Source organism: Lithobates pipiens, unplaced genomic scaffold (genome assembly GCF_037356315.1).
Source record: "Lithobates pipiens isolate NorthernLeopardFrog02 unplaced genomic scaffold, aLitPip1_a1.2 Scaffold_8, whole genome shotgun sequence".
NCBI lineage: Eukaryota > Metazoa > Chordata > Amphibia > Anura > Ranidae > Lithobates > Lithobates pipiens.
The window spans coordinates 142321668-142348231 of record NW_027507903.1 but is presented as its reverse complement, the minus strand read 5'-3'; positions in this window follow the sequence as shown (position 1 = coordinate 142348231).

Sequence of the window (26564 nt, the reverse complement as noted above, 5' to 3'; positions counted from 1 at the left end):
GTGATCTCATCAAATGGCTGCAGAAGTCTGCATGCATCGCGCATGAGCAGCCACTGGCGCAGTGAAAAAAATAAAACAAGCTCCCCAGAACCTGTTCTGCTGCAGAGTTCGTACAGGTAGTCGTTAACTGCACGTTTCTGCTGATGCAGCCCATCCAGCATATAGAAGGATGAGTTCCATTGCATCGGGCAATCGCAAATAAGACGTCTGACCAGCAGATTGTGTCGCCGCTGAATGTCAGCAAGGCAAGCCATGGCCGTGTAAGATCTTCTGAAATGGGCCAAGATTTTTCTTGCCTGCCGCAAGATGTCCTGGACCCCAGGGTATTTGACAAAGAATTGCTGCACGACCAAATTTAAGACTTGGGCCATGCATGGCACTTGTGTAATTTTGCCCTGTTTCAATGCGCTAAGCAGATTGGCACCATTGTCACACACCACTTTACCAACTGTCAAATTGAGTGGTGTTAGCCACTGATCTGCCTGTGAACGCAAAGCTGAAAGGAGTGCAGGGCCAGTATGGCTCTTGGCTTCCAGGCACAACAGACGCAGCACAGCATGGCAACGTCTCACCTGGCATGTCGAATAGGTTCTGGGGATCTTGGGCGGCGCAGCAGAAGAGACGCTAGCAGCGAAAAAGGAGGAGTCAGCTGAGGTGGAGAGGGAGGAGGATGGAGTAGGAGGAGGAGAAGAGGAGCCAGGCCTACATACAATCCGTGAAGGTAAAACCAAATCTACACGAGTAGAAGCTTGCCTTTTTCCAGAAAAAATGTGAGGACGGCATGATGGAAGGTGGAGTGGAGGACAATTGTGAGGAGAGAGGAGAAGGAGAAGTAGAAGACGAGGCTGGACGGTGAGAGCCTGGAGTGTGGCTTTGTGGGTTCCATTGCTCCCACTGGGCTCGGTGATGGCAGCTCATGTGCCTTCTTAAGGCGGTCGTCCCTAGGTGAGTGTTGGGGTTACCGAGACTTATGCGTTGACTGCAAAGATTGCAGATGGCAACACTATTGTCAGCAGCAGACACGTTAAAAATGCCCACACTGCAGAGCCATGTGCCTGCATCCTGGGAGCGCCAGATGTGACTGTACATGGTTGGCCTCGCTCCTGATACATTAGCAGTCTGGTTTGTCCCTCCTGTGCAATATAAGTTCCGCCTGCTCCTCCTCCCTATCTGCTGGTCCATATCTCCCTCTGAACTCCCCTCCTCTTCCTCTCTTGTTGGCACTCACGTGGCATCACTAGACACGACATCATCGACGTCACCTTCCCCACTGCTATAATTAGAGCTCTGGGAGTAGGCAGCAACACCGGGGACCAACCTCCTCCTTGGGCTGATCTGAGTACTGTCGTCAGACTGCTGAGTGGCGGTTGTTACTACCTCCTCTTCCTGATCCAGTGCCATGAGTGGCTGTGCATCTCCAATGTCTTGTGATGGATCAGAAAATAATTCCTGTGACTTAAGCGGAGGGTATATGGTGGTGGTGTTGGTGGTAGTGTCTTTGAGGGTGCGCACAGCAGAGAGTAAAGAAGAGGGTGCAGATCGAGAGGAGGAGGAGGAGGTTGCAGAAGAGTAAGGCTGAGTGAGCCACTCAACCAAGTCTGGTGCGTCCTTTGACGTAATCGAATGCACCTTCTGCAATTTGCCACTTTGGCTCAAGCCTGTTGCTCCTGCCCTACCCCTACCACCCCTGCGAAAGGGCCTGCCTCTTCCTCTGCCTGTCATTTTTTAAATGACCCTGTGACAAAAGTCTCTAGAGAAGTGCAGTATGTATGTGGAAGAAGGTATATAACACCCCGCTTCAATCTGTCATTTTGGGGGCCACTGGTCTATCACACCAGTTATAATACTTATTTTTTAATTGCGTTTGTCACTCTTTGTAGTATCGCTGCAGAACCGCTCAGCAGTCACAATACTGCACAGTGGAAATGCACTATACTATGCTTTCTATATTTGCAAGTATTTTATACGTGTATCACACCCCTATATACTGCACACCAAATAGTACACCTATACCAGTCCTTAAAAGGACCTTTGTGGACCTAATAGTAGCTAGTGAATTGCAGACTGTCCCTGCTCCAAAACACCAAACTGTCCCTCAGTCCCTACACCGATAAAAGACAGCTGCAGAATTGGTCAGCACTCAGCAGCACAGCAGTCAGCAGTGCACCATAATATACTTTGTATATTTGAAAGAAAGTATATTATACGTGTACAACCCTATATACTGTACACCTACACCAGTCCTTAAAAGGACCTTTGTGGACCTAATAGTAATCACTAGTGAGTAAACTGACTGTGCTTGCTCCACACAGCGTCCTTTCCCTACACTGACAAAAGACAGCTGCAGAATCGGTCAGCAGCACAGCAGTCAGCAGTGCACCATAATATACTTTGTATATTTGAAAGAAAGTATATTATACGTGTACAACCCTATATACTGTACACCTATACCAGTCCTTAAAAGGACTTTTGTGGACCTTATAGTAATAGCTAGGGATTAAACTGACTGTCCCTGCTCCACACAGCATCCTTTCCCTACACTGACAAAAGACAGAATGTAAAATGGCCGCCAGATCAGGTCTATTTATAAGGTAGGGGGTATGCCCAATTGTCCATGTGCTGAAATGTCTCAATTGGCTGTCCTGTACCCATTGATGGATGTGTCATGAGTCAAAGTTCTTCCCAATGTAAACGCATATGTCCGCCGTGCGAACAGCGCCAGAAGTCCGCCGGTTTGGCGAATCCCGAATGACCAAAATTTGCCGTGAACCGCAAGGCCATCTCTAGTAAGGATGAGGACCCCTTTCGAAGAGTCCTGAGTTGGGGTAAGAGCGACATTGAAATCCCCACCTACAATGAGAATGCCCGAATAGAATTCTGTGAGCAGCTGCAGTGTTTCTCGGAAGAAGGGAACTTGTCGTTTGTTAGGAGCATAAAGGTTTGCTAGTGTGATTGGCCTGTTATATAAGGTGCCTTTAAATAAAAGATCTACCATTAACATCCTGCTTGATCTCGGATATTTTCTGTGGGCAATGTTTTGATAGTAATATAGCAACCCCCTTTGATTTTGAGGTATCATTTGTAGCATGGTAGACTGGGGTAATGTTGGTTGTGGAGTTTGGGTATGTTATTGGAGCAAACATGAGTTTCTTGCTAGAATGCTATATGTGTTTTGTTGTGTGGAAGGGGCATTCATTCCGCATGAAGTAGAAACCTTATCCGCCATGCTGTTGGTGAAAGGATGAACAGAAGCCGAATGTGTACAATGTTAGGGGCGATAATGTGGATAGAGTATAGTGCTGTTAATAGTTTTGTGTCACAAGTGATGCTTCGTGGAGTGTGTAAGGGGGGGGGGGGGGTATTAAACTAGCCTATTCTACTATGAAGTAGGCCAGAAAGGTACAGTGGGTAGTCAGTGGGTTTAGTTTCATATACTGAAATATGAACTAATCCACTGCCCTGTCTGGGGGTTGGCCAGTACCTAACAAGAGATTAACTTTAAAGTATATGGCGGTACCGCCGTTGCCTCCTATTGAAGTATATGAGTGGAGATTATAGTAGTTTAGGTTATAAAGATATAATATGCATCCCCCTGCATACACAGTGACCTGCACTGCAGGGAATATATGTGGGACCTTTTGGATCGTGCAGTGGTATGCATAATATAATCTGATACGGTCAGCAGATCAGGTGAGTATGATAGGGGGACAACAGAAATCTACGGATAGCATGTTGTATTGAGCTGTGTGTCGCCTTTACAGAGGTATAATTCCTAAGCCCCGCTTATTCATAATACGGCATATTAGGTGCTATACGACCGGACCAGTTAATACTATGCTAAACGTGATGAATCATAAAATATTGTCAACCTTCTAGTCAATGCATATCTATAAACCTCTAGGCAGTACTTAAAGGTAGCTGTAGGGCTGTACTCTTTCGTAACATCAATGGTTGCAACTCCCCTGTCTCTATTTACCCTTGTTCTGTTAAGGGGGGGTAAAGTATGTTGCAAATATCTCCTAAATGTCCCCTGAAATTTATCAACACTAGAAGAGACCTCTGTAGGAGGTTGTCAGTTTTAAGCATTAGGGCCAGTGCGACCGATGTAAATTTTTTCGACATTTGTCTGTGCCCCTCTCCAGTTCAGCTATGTGGATCCCTTTATTGTGCAGAAAATTAGCTGTAAATCAGCTTAGCGCATATGAGCTCTATAAGTGCACTGCTTTTCAACCCCTCGTTAGTCTTTCTAGTGAGGCGATAGGGTAGATGTATTTTTAGGTGTAAACTAATGCTGGGTGTCCCATTAGCGTATGACAAAACGTACCGGTGTCATGAATGGCGTACGTTTATGCAAGGGATGAGAATCCAATTGCTATGTATCTGATCCGCTATATTGTGCTTATATGTGGAGAAGAGCCCCCCCATATGCATATTAAGACTATTCCCTTCCACATTATCTAGCTTAAGTGGCACCCGGTATTAACCTCACTTTCCCCCGTGCGGCTATCTATAAATGATATGAGACTACATCTTAGACAACCTAGGGGTGTATTTATATCAGAAGCTATGATAATTCAGCATTCAAGTCCAGTATACATTACCCAGTATCTATAGTGTATGCAGCGTAGGGGGTATTGAGCAGAAATTGCAGTGCAGGGAAGTTCACTGTGTCCAACAACAGCTGCTTGTGGGATCAGATTCCCCCTTAGTCAGAGGGTGCAAGGGTGCAATTTTTTCTTGCCTGAGTAAACATTGCATTGCAAGGACGTATAGAAAGCTTTCCTTAAAATAAAGGGGGCTGCAAGATAATAACGTTCCAGTGGAGGGTTTAAAGTCACTTTAGCGCTAACACAGGTATTCTCCATGGAGAGAAGTACACATCATCTCCGTTCTAAAGTGTCAGCGTATAAATCCTGCAGTCTGATTGTAAGCAACAGCATGCAACAGGTGTGTAGTGATAGGAGCAAATACGGCAAAGAAAAGCAAAAAAAAAACGAAGATTATTCTCTAAAACACGAACATTGGAACAAAACCAGTGTTAACCTATGCAGGTATTGTAACGGGGCTAAGTGCAGTAACTCCATACCTGCTTGTAGAACTCGAAGGAAAGAACAGTCAATAGTCTCTGCGGGCTCTCCAGGATGTTGGAGAATCAGCGGGACTGTATCCACGGTCTGCAGTATGTCGAGCTGAGTGCGGTCTGGTGCCTGATGGGGATCTTCTCCCGCGGTGCCGGGTATCCTGCACTTCCATTGGATCCTCTGGTGGTGTTGGTCTCCTGGTAGAGTAAAGGCAGTACTCCGCATACCAGTTTGGGATGTCCACTAGAGGGATGTTTAAGGTGTGACAAAATTGGCGCAGATCCTCTGGTATTTTCAGTAAGGCCGTCCGGCCTTGATGTGTGGCAGACAGACAAAAAGGAAATTTCCATCTGTATTGTATTCCATGAGTACGTAGGACCTCCAATAGTGGTTTCAAGTCCCTGCAATGTTGCAGGGTGATAGAAGATAAGTCCTGAGATCTGGATAGGTGTGCCTTCATGTTGTAATTTATGTTTGCCCCTTGCTTGCCTCAGGATATCTTCCTTCAATTTGTAGTCCACAATACAGCAAATTATATCCCTTGGGGATCAGTCTCTTTGCCCTTGTTGCGTAATTCCATATGAATCCTTTCCATCTCAATATGGATCTCACGCGGCCTGTTAAGAAGAATGTTAAATAGCGCAGACACTACAGGGGTCAGGTGCTCAGAGTCAATACTCTCTGGCATTCCTCGGATTCTGAGGTTATGGCGGCGGCCACGGTTATCGAGGTCTTCAATATGGCGTTGTGTTTCTCTCAGCTGCATTGTGTTAGTATCAATCTTCCTAGTGGCTTTGCGGAGGACATTATCATGTTGTGAAGTGACTTTTTCAACTTCAAGAACCCTGTCATTAAGCGTGTGTATGTCCACTCTTAGCTCAGCAATGGGGGCTGATAGTGTATCTTTAATGTCTGCCACTATGGTTCTCAGGTCGTGTATGCTGAGGGTTGTGGAGAACTATCACGATCTCCTGAAATTGCCTGAGGTGATAGGTGGGGAGCCTGTGTCAGATTTGAGACTGGCGGGGCTACTGTCTGTGAGGGGTTGTGGCAGGACGATGCCATATTACCTCTCCAACCGGAACATTTCTGGGATATTCTGGCTCACGTTTCCCATATTTTCTCTGGGAGAGCAGGATCTTGATGCAGAAGTGTTGCAGAATACTGTCCCCATCGTTCTGTGTGCTAGTAAAGAGCTATTACCTCCAGTATAGCTGATAAAAGAGAGGCAACGGCGGAAGCAGTTCACTCAGGCAGCCATCTCCATGCTCGGCCAAGCCATGCCCCCCAGCAGCTTCATTATTATCCCATTAAAGAAGAAGAGAATGTGTGCTGCATTTCTAGATTTCATAATTTGCCACATCACGAATGTTAATTCTCCATTAGGAAAGCTAGTTTACAAGACCGACCGCTTCCGTCTCGTCCTTGCTTCCAAGCATGCATGTTTGTTCTTTGGACTTTTGTGTGACGGCTTGTGTACACACGATAGGAAAATCTGACAACAGACCATTGTCCGCCGAAAATGTATTAGCCTGCTAAGCAACATTTGTTGGCAGAAAGTTGGACAACAATTGTCTGATGGAGTGTACTAACGGTTGGATTTTAGGCAAACAGTCTGTCATCAAACAATTCCCGGACGAAAATCCGATCACGTGTACGAGGCTTAAGAATGAGCACAACATGCCCAAGTTTGGTTTGATGGCCATTCAACGTACATGTCATTTGATTGGCTGCAAAATCCAACCCCTATTGCAGCAAATGGGAGCTTAATCTGTCAAACCAAGTATTCCATGGTTTGCAATACCAAGCCTCTAAAGGCTAATATGCAAGGTATTGGCAAAAAAAGGGCAAGAAGGGTTGGCACTGTCCTGGGGGACATGTACAGATGCAATTTTTTTTTCCTTAAAATACCATTTTGAAAGGAGTAGAGAATTAAATAATGCATAAAGCAAAATGATAAAAATAAATCCTTTGACTTACATGCTCGGGGGTGCCATTAACCAATCGGCAAAGTGGTGCATCTGTACGATGTATACTAGCTACTACAGCAAAACTCACATTGACAAAGAAAAAACATGTAGTTTAAATTGTCAATAATTTACATTTCCATTCAAGCCCTTCAAGATTTCCCTTCAAGCAACCCAAAATGCATACCAGACATTCAACCAGGGGGATTAGTGTAAGGTACATATATTGGGGGGATCCTCAGGCTGTTTTTTACAAAATAAAGGATGTTATCCTATGTTATGTGTGGGAGGCACTTGTAGGGAATGTAGGATGGAAAATGTTGGCAACATACTGTACTTTTATTGGTGCTCCATTTGCTATGTAAAACTGTAAATCTTTTCTAACCTGCGATAGATTTCAAACTGGAACACTTTTATTAAACCAAGTATCCTTATTCTAAAGGCTAATATGAAAGGTATTGACAAAAAAGGCAATGAAGGGTTGGCACTGTCCTGGGGGACCGATGTACCGATGCAATTTTTTTTCTTAAAATACCATTTTGCAAGGAGCAGAGAATTAAATATGCGTAAAGCGGAACAATAAAAAACAAGAATCCTTTAAATAACATGCTTGAGGTGCCATTAACCAACCGGCAAAGTGGTGCATCTGTACGATGTATACTACCTACTACAGCAAAACATTGACAAAGAAAAAAATGTAGTTTAAATTGTCAATAATTTCCATTTCCCTTCAAGCTTTCTTTATTTTGTAAAATAAACGGTATGGAGACCTCCCAAAATGCATACTAGACTCACAACAAGGGGGGTAAGGGTATGGTACATATTTTGGGGGTTCCCCAAGCAGTTTTTTTTACAAAATAAAGGATGTTATCCTATGTTATGTGTGGGAGGCACTTGTAGGGAATGTAGGATGGAAAATGTTGGCAACATACTGTACTTTTATTGGTGCTCCGTTTGCTATGTAAAACTGTAAATCTTTTCTAACCTGCGATAGATTTCAAACTGGAACACTTTTTTGCCCTTTGTATAATAGAGTTAGATGTGGATTTACTAAAGGCAAATTGGCTGTTCCCTTTGTCAGGGAATTTGCACTTTAAAACAATTTAACCTTGAAATTCCTAAATCTGCAAAAAATACAGGTTGCAAAGAATAAATCACGTTAGCAAAATCAAGCAAGCAGTAATTTGCCTTGCACATGGTGGGCTGATGGAAGTCTGCAAAGCATCAGCTTATTCAATAAGCTAAGGAAAATCCCTTTTGACTTGTTTATAGTTATTTCTGAGCCATTAACAGTAATAGGTTTTAGCATGAAGATCTGTGATTTCACACTTTGCTAAGCATTAATGAGTGGGCATGGTTTCATTTTGCTTGATGGATATTAACCTTGACTTTAAACTAAAACTAAAGGAATTTTAGGCATTTTGTTTAGAGTAAGGGTGGCATTGAAAGACTGCATTTTTTTAATGTTTTTTTTTTGGGGGGGGGGATCTGTGCTCTATTGGGGAGATTTACCTCCACTTTCTGTACCTAAGTCACACAGGGAATGTGATAAAATCCCTCCAAGATCCAGTAGAATCACTAGAATTATTGTTCCCATAGGAAGATTTCCCCTCTATTTCTGTCTGTTCTCTCTCTCCCTCATTCTCTCTCTCTCTCTCCCTCATTCTCTCTCTTCCTCTCCCTCTCCCTCATTCTTTCTCTCCCTCTCTCTCCCATTCTCTTTTTTCATCTCCCTCTACCGTTCTCTTGCTCTCGCTCTCTCCATGGATAAGACTGCACTGATGTGCACTGATGAGCCTACACTAATAATGAGGCACTGATGGAGCAGCACTGATGGACACACATAAGCTGCACTGATGGGCACTGACAAGGAGGCACTGATGATGCTGCACTGATGTGCACTGATGAGGTGGCACTGATGAACCTACACTAATAAGGCGGCACTGATGGGCACTGATTAGGCAGCACTGATGGACACTAATAAGCTACACTGATGAGCACTGAAGAGAAGGCATGGATGATGCTGCACTGATTGACACTAATGGGACTGCACTGATAATCAGGGCACCAATAATCAATGCCTTGACTATGAGTGTAAGCAATGTACTGACATCCTTGTCAGTTATTGTCTCTTCTTATCTCACACAAACACTGTGTGAGTTAAGGACTGGATTTGGATTTGATTTGGATTTGGATTTGATCTTAATTTAGTATAAACATTTTTTGTAACAAGTCATTGTTTGTTTTAAAGGATATGTAAAGTCTCCTTTAAAAAAAACAAAAGCAACCAAACATGTCATACTTACCTCCTCTTCTGGGGTCCCTTAGCAGTGCTCCTGGCTCTTCCTCTTCTCGAGTGCCTCGTTGGAGAGCTGCTCTCCCTCAGGGCACTCATGTGGACGTGCTCCCGTGTCCTGCTGCTGTGTCCATTGACACAGACAGCAGGGCTCTCCCCCACCCCTGCTCCCACGTCATTGGATTTGGAGTTTCACACACAAGTTTTTTTTTTAATCAAAGTTGTCACTAAATGATATATTGCTCACACATGCTATGGGCATATGTGAAATGACACCCCAAAATAAATTCTGCTGCTTCTCCTGAGTATGGGGATACCACATATGTGGGACTTTTTGGGAGCCTAGCCGCGTACGGGGCCCCGAAAACCAAGCACCGCCTTCAGGCTTTCTAAAGGGCGTAAATTTTTGATTTCACTTCTCACTACCTATTACAGTTTTGAAGGCCATAAAATGCCAAGATGGCACAAAACCCCCACAAATGACCCCATTTTAGAAAGTAGACACCCCAAGCTATTTGCTGAGAGGCATGTTGAGTCCATGGAATATTTTATATTTTGCCACAAGTTGCGGGAAAATTACAAACTTTAATTTTTTTTAATCTTTTTTTCACAAAGTTGTCACTAAATGATATATTGCTCACACATGCCATGGGCATATGTGAAATGACACCCCAAAATAAATTCTGATGCTTCTCCTGAGTACGGGGATACCACATATGTGGGACTTTTTGGGAGCCTAGCCGCGTACGGGGCCCCGAAAGCCAAGAACCGCCTTCAGGTTTTCTAAGGGCGTAAATATTTGACTTCACTCCTCACTACCTATAAGGCCGCGTACACACGCGCGGACTGTTTGCCCAACCTTGTTCGTCAAACAGTTTCGGCAAACAGTCCGCTCAAAATTTGCATGAGCGGACTTGCCCACACACGAGCGGACTGTTTGACGAACAAGGTTGGGCAAACAGTTCGCTCAACTTTTGAAATGAACGGACTCGCCCACTTAAGGAGGAGGCAAATCCGCCCATTTCGAGCGCGTGTACAGGTAGGCGGGGCCCGCGAAGGAGACGTCGCGGGCTCCGCCGCCTGGAATGGGCTTAAAGGGGAACCCCAACGCCGAAAAAAATCGGCGTGGGGGTTCCCCCCAAGTCCACACCAGACCCTTGTCCGAGCACGCTACCCGGCCGGCCAGGAAAGGGGGGCGAGCGAGCGCGCCCCCCCTCCTGAGCCGTACCAGGCCGCGTGCCCTCAACATGGGGGGTGCCTTGGGGAAGGGGGGGCCGCGCGGCCCCCCCACCCCAAAGCACCTTGTCCCCATGTTGATGAGGACAAGGGCCTCTTCCCGACAACCCTGGCCGTTGGTTGTCGGGGTCTGCGGGCGGGGGGCTTATCGGAATCCGGGAGCCCCCTTTAAGAAGGGGGCCCCCGGATACCGGCCCCCCCACCCTATGTGAATGAGTATGGGGTACAATGTACCCCTACCCATTCACCTGTGAAATAAAGTACAAAAAAAAACACAACACATGGAAAAAGTATTTTATTGCACAGCTCCGGGGGTCTTCCGTCTTCGGGGGTCTTCTCGCCGGACTCCTCCGCTATGTGTGTGTAGCTCTTTTGCTAGCGGAGGAGTCCGGCTTTCTTCCTCCCCGCCTCCGGCCTCTTCTCCCGACTTCGGGGGTCTTGTCCCCCTCTTCGGTTCTTCTGCCGGGCCACCGCGCCTGGTCCGGTGGCCCGGTCTTCTGTCGCCGTCTTCCGTTCTTCTGTCGCCGCCTTCGGTTCTTCTGCCGGGCCACCGCGCCTTCTTGTAGCTCTTTTACAGGCGGTGGCCCGGTCTTCTGTCGCCGCCGCCGCCGCCTTCCGTTCTTGTTCTTCTTCTTGTTCTTCTTCTTCTCCTGGAGATGTTGACTCGACGAGCTCTCCGGCCGGAATGCCAGAGCCGCACTGTGCGGTCACTTATATAGTGACAATGGGGCGGTGTCACATGGTATATGTCACATGGGTTGGTCACATGGTGACCCCGCCCCCTTACGATGTCATAGTCCCCATGTGACATCAACCCATGTGACCAACCCATGTGACATATACCATGTGACACCGCCCCATTGTCACTATATAAGTGGCAGCGGAGCGTGTCCCTGGCATTCCGGCCGGAGAGCTCGTCGAGTCAACATCTCCAGGAGAAGAAGAAGAACAAGAAGAAGAACAAGAACGGAAGGCGGCGGCGGCGGCGACAGAAGACCGGGCCACCGCCTGTAAAAGAGCTACAAGAAGGCGCGGTGGCCCGGCAGAAGAACCGAAGGCGGCGACAGAAGAACGGAAGACGGCGACAGAAGACCGGGCCACCGGACCAGGCGCGGTGGCCCGGCAGAAGAACCGAAGAGGGGGACAAGACCCCCGAAGTCGGGAGAAGAGGCCGGCGGCGGGGAGGAAGAAAGCCGGACTCCTCCGCTAGCAAAAGAGCTACACACACATAGCGGAGGAGTCCGGCGAGAAGACCCCCGAAGACGGAAGACCCCCGGAGCTGTGCAATAAAATACTTTTTCCATGTGTTGTGTTTTTTTTTGTACTTTATTTCACAGGTGAATGGGTAGGGGTACATTGTACCCCATACTCATTCACATAGGGTGGGGGGGCCGGTATCCGGGGGCCCCCTTCTTAAAGGGGGCTCCCGGATTCCGATAAGCCCCCCGCCCGCAGACCCCGACAACCAACGGCCAGGGTTGTCGGGAAGAGGCCCTTGTCCTCATCAACATGGGGACAAGGTGCTTTGGGGTGGGGGGCCGCGCGGCCCCCCTTCCCCAAGGCACCCCCCATGTTGAGGGCACGCGGCCTGGTACGGCTCAGGAGGGGGGGCGCGCTCGCTCGCCCCCCTTTCCTGGCCGGCCGGGTAGCGTGCTCGGACAAGGGTCTGGTGTGGACTTGGGGGGAACCCCCACGCCGATTTTTTTCGGCGTTGGGGTTCCCCTTTAAGCCCATTCCAGGCGGCGGAGCCCGCGACGTCTCCTTCGCGGGCCCCGCCTACCTGTACACGCGCTCGAAATGGGCGGACTTTCCGAGCGGGAACAGTCCGCTCATTTCGAAAGTACAGCGGACAGGCCCACACACGGGCGGACTGTTCGCTCAAACACAGTTTCAGCGGACAGTTTTTCGGAATTTCCAAAAGACTTTGTCCGTCCAACTGTCCGCTGAAACTGTCCGCTGAAAGCCCACACACGAGCGGACTGTCCGCCCAAACACTGTTCAGCGGACAAGGTTGGGCGAACAGTCCGCCCGTGTGTACGCGGCCTTACAGTTTTGAAGGCCATAAAATGCCAAGATGGCACAAAACCCCCACAAATGACCCCATTTTAGAAAGTAGACACCCCAAGCTATTTGCTGAGAGGCATGTTGAGTCCATGGAATATTTTATATTTTGCCACAAGTTGCGGGAAAATTACAAACTTTTTATTTTATTTTATTTTTTCACAAAGTTGTCACTAAATGATATATTGCTCACGCATGCCACGGGCATATGTGAAATGACACCCCAAAATAAATTCTGCTGCTTCTCCTGAGTACGGGGATACCACATATGTGGGACTTTTTGGGAGCCTAGCCGCGTACGGGGCCCCGAAACCAAGCACCGCCTTCAGGCTTTCTAAGGGCGTTACAGTTTTGAAGGTCATAAAATGTCAAGATGGCACAAACCCCCCCAAATGACCCCATTTTGGAAAGTAGACACCCCTAAATTTAGGGGTACACTAGTGAGACTAGGTAATAAATGGCGGGTGCCCTGAAACTATAAAAAAATAACTAACCAACCAGCGTCACCTGTAACAGTTATATGGTGATCACTGGTGAAAGGGTTAACTAGGGGGCAATCAGGGGGCTTTATGCGGTAGTATATGGGGGTCCCTGGCGCTATAAAAAGCTGCGGTGAACCTAAATACCTACCTGCCTAACTAGCGTCACCTGTGACACTAATACAGCGATCAGAAAAACGATCGCTTATTAGGCTGGGTTCACACTGGAGCGATGCGGGAACGCCACGAATCCGCGGCGGGTTCCCGCATCGCATGCCTCCTGGTGGCAGTTCACACTGCCCTATGCGAACTGCTGGGAGTGTCAGTGAAATGTTAATGACACCCCCAGATCAGTTCGCATATCGCAGTGCGATCTGCAAACTCGGATTGCATGGTGTGAACACCCATGCGATCCGATTCTGCTGCGGACCAAAAAAAGGGTCCCGTGCGAGTTTGCGGCGGGTGCGGCGCGAATTCAGCCATACTATCTGTATGGCTGAACTCGAATCGCACAGAGATCGCATGTGATTTGCACTGCAGTGCGGTGCGAATCACATCCGTTCTCATAAACCGCTGCAATGTGAACCCAGCCTTAGTGACACTGGCGACGGGGGGTGATCACGGGGTTAAACCTTTATTGGGGGGGTTAGGGGGTACCTTAGAACTAAAGGGGGCTAACCCTAACTGCCCTAACAGTTATTACAGTCACAAATGACACCCGCCGAGTGATCAGGGGGTTAAACCTTTATTAAGTAATAAATGGCGGGTGCCCTGAAACTATAAAAAAATAACTAACCAACCAGCGTCACCTGTAACAGTTATATGGTGATCACTGGTGAAAGGGTTAACTAGGGGGCAATCAGGGGGCTTTATGCGGTAGTATATGGGGGTCCCTGGCGCTATAAAAAGCTGCGGCGAACCTAAATACCTACCTGCCTAACTAGCGTCACCTGTGACACTAATACAGCGATCAGAAAAACGATTGCTTATTAGGCTGGGTTCACACTGGAGCGATGCGGGAACGCCACGAATCCGCGGCGGGTTCCCGCATCGCATGCCTCCCGGCGGCAGTTCACACTGCCCTATGCGAACTGCTGGGAGTGTCAGTGAAATGTTAATGACACCCCCAGATCAGTTTGCATATCGCAGTGCGATCTGCAAACTCGGATCGCATGGTGTGAACACCCATGCGATCCGATTCTGCTGCGGACCAAAAAAGGGTCCCGTGCGAATTTGCGGCGGGTGCGGCCGGTGCGGCGCAAATTCAGCCATACTATCTGTATGGCTGAACTCGAATCGCACAGAGATCGGATGTGATTTGCACTGCAGTGCGGTGCGAATCACATCTGTTCTCATAAACCGCTGCAATGTGAACCCAGCCTTAGTGACACTGGCGACGGGGGGTGATCACGGGGTTAAACCTTTATTGGGGGGGTTAGGGGGGTACCCTAGAGCTAAAGGGGGCTAACCCTAACTGCCCTAACAGTTATTACAGTCACAAATGACACCAATGCAAAAAAAAAAATGCTATTGGTGTCACTGTGACTGGGGGGGCAGGGGTGATTGGGGGGGTGATCGGGGGGGTGTGAGTGTGCCTGGCATGTTCTACTGTGAAGTGTCGTGTTGGTGCAACTCACCGATCCTCTCTCCTCGGTGCCGGAACGAAAAATACCGACACGGAGGAGAGATTACATCACTTCCTCTCCTGTGTTTACATTACAGGAGAGGAAGTGATGTCACGCCTCACTTCCATTCGTCAGGAGCGATCGAGAGGGGGTGGCCATGAATGAATGGCCGCCCCCTCATCCCGGATCGCTTCTGAACGAAAACCGACCGCCGCTGGCACCGGGGGGGCCCGATCGGGCCCCCCACCCGCGGGAAGGCAGGGACGTACAGGTACGCCCATATGCCTGCCCGTGCCATTCTGTCGACGTACATCGTCGTGCGGCGGTCGGCAAGTGGTTAATACATAGAATACATTAAGGTAAAAAACATTGAGTGTTTACAAACCCTTTAACTCATTCATGTCTATCTTGTTTAAATTACATTTTTTGTGCAACACAATTCATTTTATGAATTCTGGCAGCAGTCCATGATCAGTTAGTCAGAGTTAAACTTTATTTAGTAAAATAAAATTTGTGAAAACGCTACAACACTACCTACAACAAAAGAGAACTCTTTGATCCTTAAAGGGGTTGTAAACCTTTGTGTTTTTTCACTTTAATGCATCCTGTGAATTAAGGTGAAAAAAACACCTGGCAGTGACCGGCCCCCTGCCCCCCCCATTTTACTTACTAGAGCCCTGGAGCTTGACCCGCTGGGGACACGCTGTCTCTCTGCCTGGGATTCTTGATTCTTGATTGGATAGATTGATAGCAGTGCAGCCATTGGCTCTGGCTGCTGTCAATTAATTCCAATGACGCGGACGCCAGGGGGCAGGGCCGAGTCATACATTCGTTGGCTATGGACGCTTAACGCTGGACTCGGGAGCGCGCTGGCTAGGTAATCCCCTTAGAGAAGCTCTTCTCTGAGGGGGTTATTTGATGTGGGGAGGGGGGGGGGGGTCACTGACATTTACTGGCAGGAGAAAAGAGACCATTTTTTTACTGCCTTCCAGTAAAAATACTGATGGTTGGCAGAACTGCTGGACAGGCTGGTATGCACTCTAGATATGCAGAGGCAAAAAATCAAAAGGGTTACAAACTTGCTCAGAAAAGAACGGATCTCGGGCAGCAACAGATTACAGCATTAAAAGAGCACTTACCCATTATTATACTGTACAAAAAAGCTCAAAGGGTATGTAAATGCATGCATTACAAAAACATTTTTTGGCAAAATACTTAAAATTGTCCTTGGATTTCTTTTTAATGTTCATCTATGACCTTTCTTTCCAGTCAAAATAAACAGTTTAACTCCTTCAGCAAGTCACTTTCAGTCATAGGGTAACAATGTTGCCTTGCACAGCCAACCCACAATACATAAAGATGTACAGTAATAATGCTCACCTGCACTGTTAGCCACTCTCCATATTCTACCCACTGCATTTGTGATTGACAAGAGAAATCCAGAACTGTGCCTACAACTTTCCCCTCACTGCTCTTTGACATACATTACATCCCAAACATTGAAAGGAAAAAGTAAGTTTTACAGGGAAACTATTTAAGTGATGCTGATTGAGACATGAAGCTTTATCAATGGAAGACTTTATCTGTGGGTTGTATTATACTTTAATATCAAATATTCGCTGCAGACAAATTACACTTGGGAATAAGTCAAAAAAGCATTATTTTCAGTTTACGCAGCTCTTTACAACATTAGGACAGACAATACAATTACAATACAATTCAATACAGGGGGGGATCAGAGGGTCCTGCTCATCAGAGCTTACAATCTAGGAGGGAGTGTCAAGTTATACAAAAGGGTAATAGCTGTGGGGGATGAGCTAAAGGAGAAAATAGTGCAGCTGTTAGATGGAGGCAGGATAGGCTTCTCTGAAGAGGAAAGTTTTCAGGGATCGCCTAAAAGTGGATACATTTGGAGACAGTCTGAAAGATTAGGGTAGCGAATTCCAGAGGATGGGCGAGGCTCCGGAGAAGTCCTGGAGGCAGATATGGGAGGTGGTGATGAGGGATCTAGAGAGCAGGAGGTCATGGGAGGAACGAAGAGGGAGATTAGGTTGGTATTTTGAGACTAGGCTAGTGATGTAGCTGGGGGCAGAGTTGTGGATGGCTTTGTAACATAATGTTAGTATTTTGAATTTAATCCATTGGGCAAGTGGCAGCCAATGGAGGGATTGGCAGAGAGGGGTCCTGTATTCAAAAAGCAGGACTATGTCTAGTAGTCAGTTGGCATGTAAAGCTTACGGTGTACCATAAGCACCATAGTTCAAGCAATAACACCAGAAATTAGCTCACTCAGTCTAAGACATTTAATAATTCTTTTTACTCACATGCACCTATATTTTTTCTCCTGTACATATTCACATATAACAAACAGGCAAACTTTTGCTAGTTCTTATCTTCAATTTGTGTCATTTAGATTAGATAATCTACTAGTGGAATTTAAATTGTAAGATGCAGATGTTGATCTTTATTTCATCTTATTACCAAGTGTTAGGTAGTGTGGTTCCTCTTCTGCACAATAAATGGTTTGTAATGTACAAGCTGTATGCCTAAGGCAGCCATTCTCAAACAAGGTTTTGTGGAGACCTTCTTCCTGAGGTTGCGAGTGGTTCTTTGAGCTGTGTCTGCTGTGTCTGATTGACTTATCACTTGATGGTGCCTGCATAGTTCTGGATTCAGTGTTACTTCGCAAAGTCAGCGAGGTGCCAACCAATGTGAGGTGCATTTTTCCCATTGAATTTCCAAAACTGAATAGGTTTTGCAGGAGTTCCCCCTGATCTGAATATTATTTCAAGGGTTCTTTGTGGGTAAAAAGTTTGAGAAAGGCTCAATTAAGGAATCAAATGTTTCATTCTTTCTTTTCAGCGTACATTTAAAGAGAACCCTTTAACAAAATATCATTATAATATAATATAATATAATATAATATAATTCCCCAGCGCCAGCATAACAGTATAATTCAGCTGTATTATATCTGCCACCACAGATAATATAACATAATATAAAGAGTGGACACCACAAAAATACCTCTGTCTCCATAATAAAACCCTGCAACAATTCTATATTATCTCCCAGTAAATAATACCAATCACTCCCTTCAGTGTCCTAATTTTGTACTCAAACATTAGCACCTTATTATCTTTATCATCTAGAATTACCTAGTACAATTGGAATTTCCCCTACCATTAGGACCATAATCACATTCCTCAACAATACAATATTTTATACAAAACAAAAAGGCTATATAACCAATTGCCGTATAACTTTATTTTCTTGTTGTTTAATCTCTTAAGGAGCAGACTATTTTTCAGACTCTGTGTTTACAAGTTAAATAATTTCCTTTTTTTTTATATTGTGAAAGATAATGTTAAGCTGAGTAAATTGATACCCAACATGTCACACTTCAAATTTGCGCCCGCTCGTGGAATGGCGACAAACTTTTACCCTTAAAAATCTTCATAGGCAACATTTAAAAATGTCTACAGGTTACCAATTTTGAGTAATAGAGGATGTCTAGGGCTATAATTATTGCTCTCGCTCTAACAATTGTGGCAATACCTCACATATGTGGTTTGAACACCATTTTTTTATGTGGGTGCTACTCACATATGTGTAAGCTTTTGCGTGCAATCTCGTTGAGATGAGGCGCTTTAAATTATTATTTTATTTTTTATTTTGACACTGTCCTTTAAAAAAAAAAAAAAAATGTGTCACTTTTATTCCTATTACATCTATTAAATCCCTAGTGATAGAAAAAAAGCCTACAAAATAAGTCAAAAAGACCTCAGATCTCATATTTACACTAAAATGCAATTAAAAATCAAAAAATGTAATTTGAAAAAAAAAAAAAAATTATCCTTTTAAGAGCATTGAGCGATAGTGACGTTTGACATCGCTTCCGCCAGTCAATGCTATGGAGTCGAGTGTGGGCCATCTTCCCCTCACTCGGCAGCCAGTCAAGCAGTGGAAAGGACCCAATTGTCTCCGTCGATTCTGGCAGCTCCGGTAAGCAACGGAGACCACCGGCGCGTGACAGGAAGGAGGGCCCATCTCCCACTAATCCGCCACTAAGACTTTTATCTGAAAGAGGACCACCCATTGAAGAAGAGGATACCAGGGTTATGGCAGATAGCTGCTGCCATAACAACGATATTCCTCTTCAAAGTGCCGCCATATAATGATGGCGGGCGGTCCGTAAGTGGCTAATATATAGAGCAGCTTAACATTCTGGAAAGGTTTGTGTTGACACCCATTATTTACTTACATCGTGTTGATTAACAAAATAGATTGAATAGCACAATAAAAAGAGAAATCTCTTCATAAGAAAAATTGATCACACACAGCTGATTTTGAATTCCATTCAAATGCCTGTACAGTATCCAGGACTCCAAGTACTGGATATTTTTTCCACCAAAAAAGGGATTCTACTTTTAAATTAAAATGGAGCCCAGCTTAAGTACAAATATTTATTTTACCAAGAACAATTTCAGGTCCAATAAAAAGACAAGGGATTAGGATTAAAGAAAAAAAAACTGTTTTTTACTTTTTGTTTTTACAGTATCTCCTCAACCAGTTTGATGACCTGCATTGGTCTACATTTGGCAAATTCAGCATTATGGAGGGTTTCTCTGACTAGATGTGGAGGCAGATGTGGCATGGCTGGAGTGATATCAAGTGAAGAAATCATAATTTCCTCTGCTATACTCAGCAGAGGCACCTGTCGTGTAATTAACCACTTCAATACTGGGCATTTTTTTGAGACAGCTAGAGTTTTATTTTGATGGTATTTAATCACCACTGGGTTTTTTCTTTTTTGTTAAACAAACAAAAAAAGACTGACATTTTTTAAAAAAAATTATTTCCTTTGTTTCTGCAAAAAAGTAATTCTTCTTCTTCACTGATGTGCGCTGATGAGGCTGCACTGATGAGCACTGATGAGGTGGCACTAATGGACACCGATGAGGAAGCATCATCAGTGTCCTGACTATCAGTGTAAACGATCTGCTGACAGGCTTGCCAGTTAATGGCTCTCCTTTCCTCCCACAGACACATGGGAGGAAAGGACTGCTAAAACCCGGCAAGTCTGTTTACATGTGATCAGCTGTGATCAGACACAGCTGATCACATAGTAAAGGGCTGCTGTGATTGGCCCTTTACCACAACCTATGATCCACTATGTCCAAAGCAGTCACAGAGAACAGTCCTTTACTCATCATTGCCATTTCACTTTTCTGTGTCCAAACATTCTAATAGACATGAAGTTCAAATTTCTAAGATTTATTTTGCTCTGGTTCCATGTGGAAGTATCAACAGCACATCCTGTTTGGTCTAAACTTGTCACAAGACCATAAATACATGAAACATCTCTATACGTGAAAACCATATAGCAAGAATAAAATAACAGGTGTTATTACCTTCCACTATTCTATCCTTAAATTCCAGAACAATTTAAGTAAGGCTACATATTGAATTTAATATTTGGACATAGAAAAGTATGTTCACCTTGCTTAGTAATTTCTTAATAAAAGGTTCACTTGGCTCGGTAACCATTGGAAAGCTGTCTGGATCTCTCAAGATGATTCTGTATTGTTTATAACATTTCAACACTGCATTTCCTAAGAACAGTGAAAGAATGGCTGGAAAAAATGAAATTTAGCTTACAAACGTTTCACTTTTTTATCGAAGGATCCCGTAAAGTCAGCCAGACATAGGGGTTTTAAAAAGCCAAACTGCTGGTGGTGTTTGGAGATATATTCGAAAAGGATTTACACATTGTTACTTCTTTATGTTCTTTATCCATATTTATCTAAAATAACAGGGATGTTTTATTGTTTACCTTTGTTTATATATTTTATTTCTTTAAAAAGTTTATTACCTGCAATGTTGCTCCTCCCTAGCAAATTCTCTTCTCGGTAATTAAAAATGATGAGGCAAAAAAAGGAGGTTCTGGACAGCTGCACTCCGGAATGTAGCCTTTATTAGTAAAAAGTCCAACAGATACAAGCCACAGCAAAAAATGGGACAAACGAGTTGACGCGTTTCACACTTAAGGTATGGCTAAGCACTGTTAAGTGTGAAATGTGTCAGTTCGTTTGTCCCATTTTTTTGCTGAGGCTTGTATCTGTTGGACTTTTTACTAATAAAGGTTACATTCAGGAGTGCGGCTGTCCAGAACTTCCGTTTTGCCTCATGTTGCTATATGCTTAGCCGACACCTGGTGTTCCAGTTCTGAGGAGAGTTCTATATCCACATTTCCACCTAGAGTGGTAGTCCCTTTCCCTTCCCCTTAAAAAACAAAATAACCAATAGTATTTAGACTAATGTGTCAGCTTTACTATCTTTTCTTTCTTTAAACTGACTTCAATTTAACATGTACTGTATGTCAAGCCAATACTTTATTTGTGTAGTTTGAGATCAAATAAAGAAGCATTCAAACTGTTTAGCATCTTCTGCTCTGTGAGTAAGGCCCCTTTCACACATGCGGACGGTATGTCCGTATTTCATCCATCCGTTTGTGGATGAAATACGGACATACATTCATCCCTATGGGATAGTGGGTGTCTGCGGATGAGCATCCGCAGACACCCGATTTCATCCGCCTCCGCAACAGTCCGGTTCTGCAGACGGAGGAAAATCCTATTTTTCTATCCGTCTGCAGAGCGGATCGGACGAACACGGACAGACGGTCCGTGCTCGCCCGATCCCCATAGAGGAGAGCGGAGATCGGACAGGGCGGTCCCTGCACAGTGTGCGGAGACCGCCCTGTCCACAGCCGGCTCAGCGGGGACAACGGAGCGATCCCCACTGAGCGAGCGGATCTTCACGGGGCGGATCATTACTGATCCGCCCCGTGTGAAAGAGGCCTTAACCTCATTAGGAGCTGCACTCATAATTATTATTTTTTTTCTGAAGCATTTTAACAAACAGTAAATAATTAAAAATCAGACACAGCAACATGTAGAAACTGAAATAAACAAAGGCACATTGTTAAACCATTGTTAGCTTAGTTTGGCTTTGCTATCTGAGCGTTATTAGAGAGCTGAGAGTTGTTATCAGATCTTTTTATGTATGTTGAAATTCGGTTACCAACATTTATGTGACATCTCTTTCATAGAGACTTACACTGGATACGCATTATACAATTTTTGTTGTCCACTTTCCTTTAGATTTACCTTCAACTGTGCAGTGCAAGGGCTTGCCTAATTGCATACTATTTGAAAATGTTTAGGTTTGACCTCATATTATATGGTTCTGGTAAATCTAAAGGAAAGTTTTACAAGAAAATTGTATAAAAGTTGTATAGTGTGTAGCCAGCTTAAGAATGAGCTGAACATGCCCAAGTTTGGTTTGATGACTAGTCAACGTACATGTCATTTGTTTGGCTGCCAAATCCAACCCCTATTGCAGCCAATGCGAGTCTAATCTATTAAACCAAGTATCCTTATTCTAAAGGCTAATATGAAAGGTATTGACAAAAAAGGCAATGAAGGGTTGGCACTGTCCTGGGGGACCGATGTAACGATGCAATTTTTTTTTCTTAAAATACCATTTTGCAAGGAGCAGAGAATTAAATATGCGTAAAGCGGAACAATAAAAAGCAAGAATCCTTTAAATAACATGCTTGAGGTGCCATTAACCAACCGGCAAAGTGGGGCATCTGTACGATGTATACTACCTACTACAGCAAAACATTGACAAAGAAAAAAATTGAGTTTAAATTGTCAATAATTTCCATTTCCCTTCAAGATTTCTTTATTTTGTAAAAAAAACGGCATGGAGACCTCCCAAAATGCATACCAGACTCACAACAAGGGGGGTGAGGGTATGGTACATATTTTGGGGGTTCCCCAAGCAGTTTTTTACAAAATAAAGGATGTTATCCTATGTTATGTCTGGGAGGCACTTGTAGGGAATGTAGAATGGAAAATGCTGGCAACATATAGTACTTTTATTGGTGCTCTGTAATACCTTAAATCTTTTCTAACCTGCGATAAATTTCAAACTGGAACACTCTCTAACCGTTTGTATAATAGAGGTAGGTGTAGATTTACTAAAGGCAAATTGGCTGTTTCCTTTGTCAGGGAATTTGCACTTTAAAACAATTTAACCTTGAAATGCCTAAATGTGCAAAAAATACAGGTTGCAAAGAATAAATCATGTTAGGAAAATCAAGCAAGCAGTAATTTGGCTTGCTCATGATGGGATGATGGAAGTCAGCAAAGCATCAGCTTATTCAATAAGCTAAGGAAAATCCCTTTTGACTTGCTTATAGTTATTTCTGAGCCATTAACAGTAATAGGTTTTAGCTTGAAGATCTGTGATTTCACACTTTGCTAAGCATTAATGAGTGGGCATGGTTGCATTTTGCTTGATGGATATTAACCTTGACTTTAAACTAAAACTAAAAGAATTGTAGGCATTTTGTATAGAGTAAGGGTGGCTTTGAAAATCTGTCTTTTTTTTTTTTTGGGTGAGCACTGAAGAGAAGGCACTGATGAGGCTGCACTGAGGGGCACTGATAGGTGGCACTGATGGACACTGATAAGCTGCACTGATGTGCATTGATTGACACTGATGACCAGTGCCCTGATTATGAGTGTAAACAATGTACTGACAAGCTTGGCAGTTATTGTCTCTCCTTATCTCACACAGACACAGTGCGTGAGGAAGGGACTGCTGATAACCAACAAGTCTGTTTACACGTGACCAGCCTTGGTTGGACACAACTGATCACATGTTAAAGGGATTACCAGGTAATAATAGGGGGAAAAGGGAAAGGAAAAGTGGAAAAAAGCCTAGAAAAAGAAAACAAATGTAGCTCTCATATTGAAAGTAGGGATGAGCCGAACACCCCCCGGTTCGGTTCGCACCAGAACTTGCGAACGACCCCCGCGTTCGGTACGAACGTTAGAACCCCATTGAAGTCTATGGGACTCGAACGTTCGAATTGGAAAGTGCTAATTTTAACGGCTAATATGCAAGATAGTGTCCTAAAAAGGGTTTGGGGACCTGCCTCCTGCCTCAGGGGACATGGGTCACTGCAAAAAAAAGTTTTAAAAACTGCCGTTTTGGCGGGAGCACTGATTTTAATGACGATTAAAGTGAAAAAAAAAAAAGTGAAATATTCCTTTAAATATGGTGCCTGGGGGGTGTCTGTAGTATGCCTGTGAAGTGCCACGTGTTTCCCGTGTTTAGAACAGTCCCTGCACAAAATGACATTAAACGGAAATAACACCATTTAAAACTGCTTGCGGTTTTAATGTTATATCTGGTTCCTGCAATATGGTTGAAAATCATTGAGAAACATGGCATGGGTAGCCCTCCCTGCCCATTACCAGCCTATTTGGGTCTTGTACGCATATTAAGGGGAACCCCGTACCCATATTAAAAAAAGGAAATGCGTGTGGCCCCCAGGCCCTATATACTCAGAACAGCAGTATACAGGCGGTGCAAACAAGACAGGGACTGTGTAGGTTTGTTGTGTTAAGTTGAATCTGTTTGTCATTTTCAACCGGTACATTTTTAAAGTGTAGCTCCAGTCAAAAAAACTATCTTTAAGCTTTTTGGAAAACATAGGGAAGGGTTATCACCCCTGTATAATTTGTTTTGTCGTCCATCTTTTTTCATCTCACTTGCTGCTGTCTCCTTGCGTTTGCAAGTAGGAGATGTTTGTAAGTTGGATGTTTGAAAGTAGGGGCCTGCCCTATATTATAGCAGTATGTACTGGGTACAGAGCACGCAGACAGCACGCACTATCTCCTAACACTACTGACTGCAACCACTTGTTAGCCCAATGTTTGCATAAAGTGAAAGATGAAGTTATGCTGAGTAAATAGATATCAAACATGTCACTCTTCAAAATTGCACATGCCCGTGGAATGGCGCCAAACGTCGCTACTTAAAAAATCCCCATAGGCGACGCTTTAATTTTTTTTTACTGGTTACATATTTTGAGTTGCAGAGGAGGTCTAGGACTAGAATTATTGCTCTCGCTCTAACATTCTCGGCGATACCTCACATGTGTGGCACATGCGAGCACATGGGGACATGGGCGCTTTAATTTTTATTTTATTTTTTTATTGTTCATTTTACTTTATTTATGTTAGTTTGACATTTTTTTCCCCAAAAATATATTTTTGATCACTTTTATTCCTATTACAAGAAATGTAAACATCCCTTGTAATAGGAATATGGGGTGACAGGTCCTCTTTACAGTGAAATCTGGGGGGTCAATATGACCCCACATCTCACCTCTAGGCTGGTAAGCCTGAAATAAAAAATAAAAAAAAGATTCTGGCTTTGATCGTACTGGCGAGTTGGTAGAAGCACCGGAGGGCGGTGAGGGGTGGGGGGCGTCTATGGCTGGGTATTTCAGGGTATCTCTGAGTATGGCTGGGTATCTCTGAGTATGGCTGGGTATGGCAATTTATGGCAGGGTATTACAGAGTATTGGCGGGGTATTGGCGGGGTACTACAGAGTAATAGCAGGGTACTGCAGAGTATTGGGGGGTACTACAGAGTAATGGCAGGGTACTGCAGAGTATTGGGGGTACTGCAGAGTAATAGCAGGGTACTGCAGAGTATTGGGGGTACTACAGAGTAATGGCAGGGTACTGCAGAGTATTGGGGGTACTGCAGAGTAATAGCAGGGTACTGCAGAGTATTGGGGGGTACTACAGAGTAATGGCAGGGTACTGCAGAGTATTGGGGGTACTGCAGAGTAATGGCGGGTACTGCAGAGTAATGGGGGTTACTGCAGAGTAATGGGGGGTACTGCAGAGTAATGGCGGGTACTGCAGAGTATTGGGGGGTACTGCAGAGTAATGGGGGTTACTGCAGAGTAATGGGGGGTACTGCAGAGTAATGGCAGGGTACTGCACTGCAGAGTAATGGCAGGGTACTGCACTGCAGAGTAATGGCGGGGTACTGCAGAGTAATGGCAGGGTACTGCAGAGTATGCACTGGTATTGCAGAGTATTGGCAGGGATTTGAGGGGTTAAATTCGGTGAGCAGCGATGTGGGCACTGCAGATGCAGCCCACATCGCTGCTGACACCGATCTCTTTCCCCTCCGCTGTACCGATCGGTACAGAGAGGGGAGGGAGGAACAGGCGTCATAACATGACGCCGGTTTGTTTCCAAGTGATCACTCCGTCATTTGATGGAGCAATCACGTGGTAAACGGCCGCTATGAGCGGCCGTTTACCGTGATCCGTGATGCGACCCGGCGGTCACGGATGCTCTCGAGTGCGCACACCTCGGGGCACGCGAGAGCAGAATTCTGGGAGGCCGTTAATTAACGGCCTCTCAGAGTTAAACAACCCCCCTGAAGCCGTTAATCGGCAATGGGCAGTTGTTAAGTGGTTAAAGCTAGATCACTAGCTATATAGGTGAGGTGAATATAGTGGTGTATACTGCAGTCAGGGCACAGACAACAACCACTACACAGCAGCAAGATAGGAAATCAGCCAAAAACGATTGGTGTGTACTGTGTTGAAGGTACACAGAACACCCACTGCTTCAGATGCTAAGTAACACACTACATGAGGCCGCCTCAAAGGCGGCCTTATATAGTGTGGGGCGTGCACTACACAGCCTGAGCTATGATTGGCCACAGGCAGGATGCCTGTGGCCAATCATGGCTCTCCTCGCTGCCGGCGCTGCGATTGGCCAAGCATGCGGGGTCACAGTGCATGCTTGGCCAATCATGGGGCAGCAATGCACTGCGCCACCGCAGTGCATTGTGGTCCGCGCGCGCGTCACTCGAATTTTGACGCGAACGGCCCAAACGTTCGGAATTCGCCGAACGGCCGAACAGCCAAT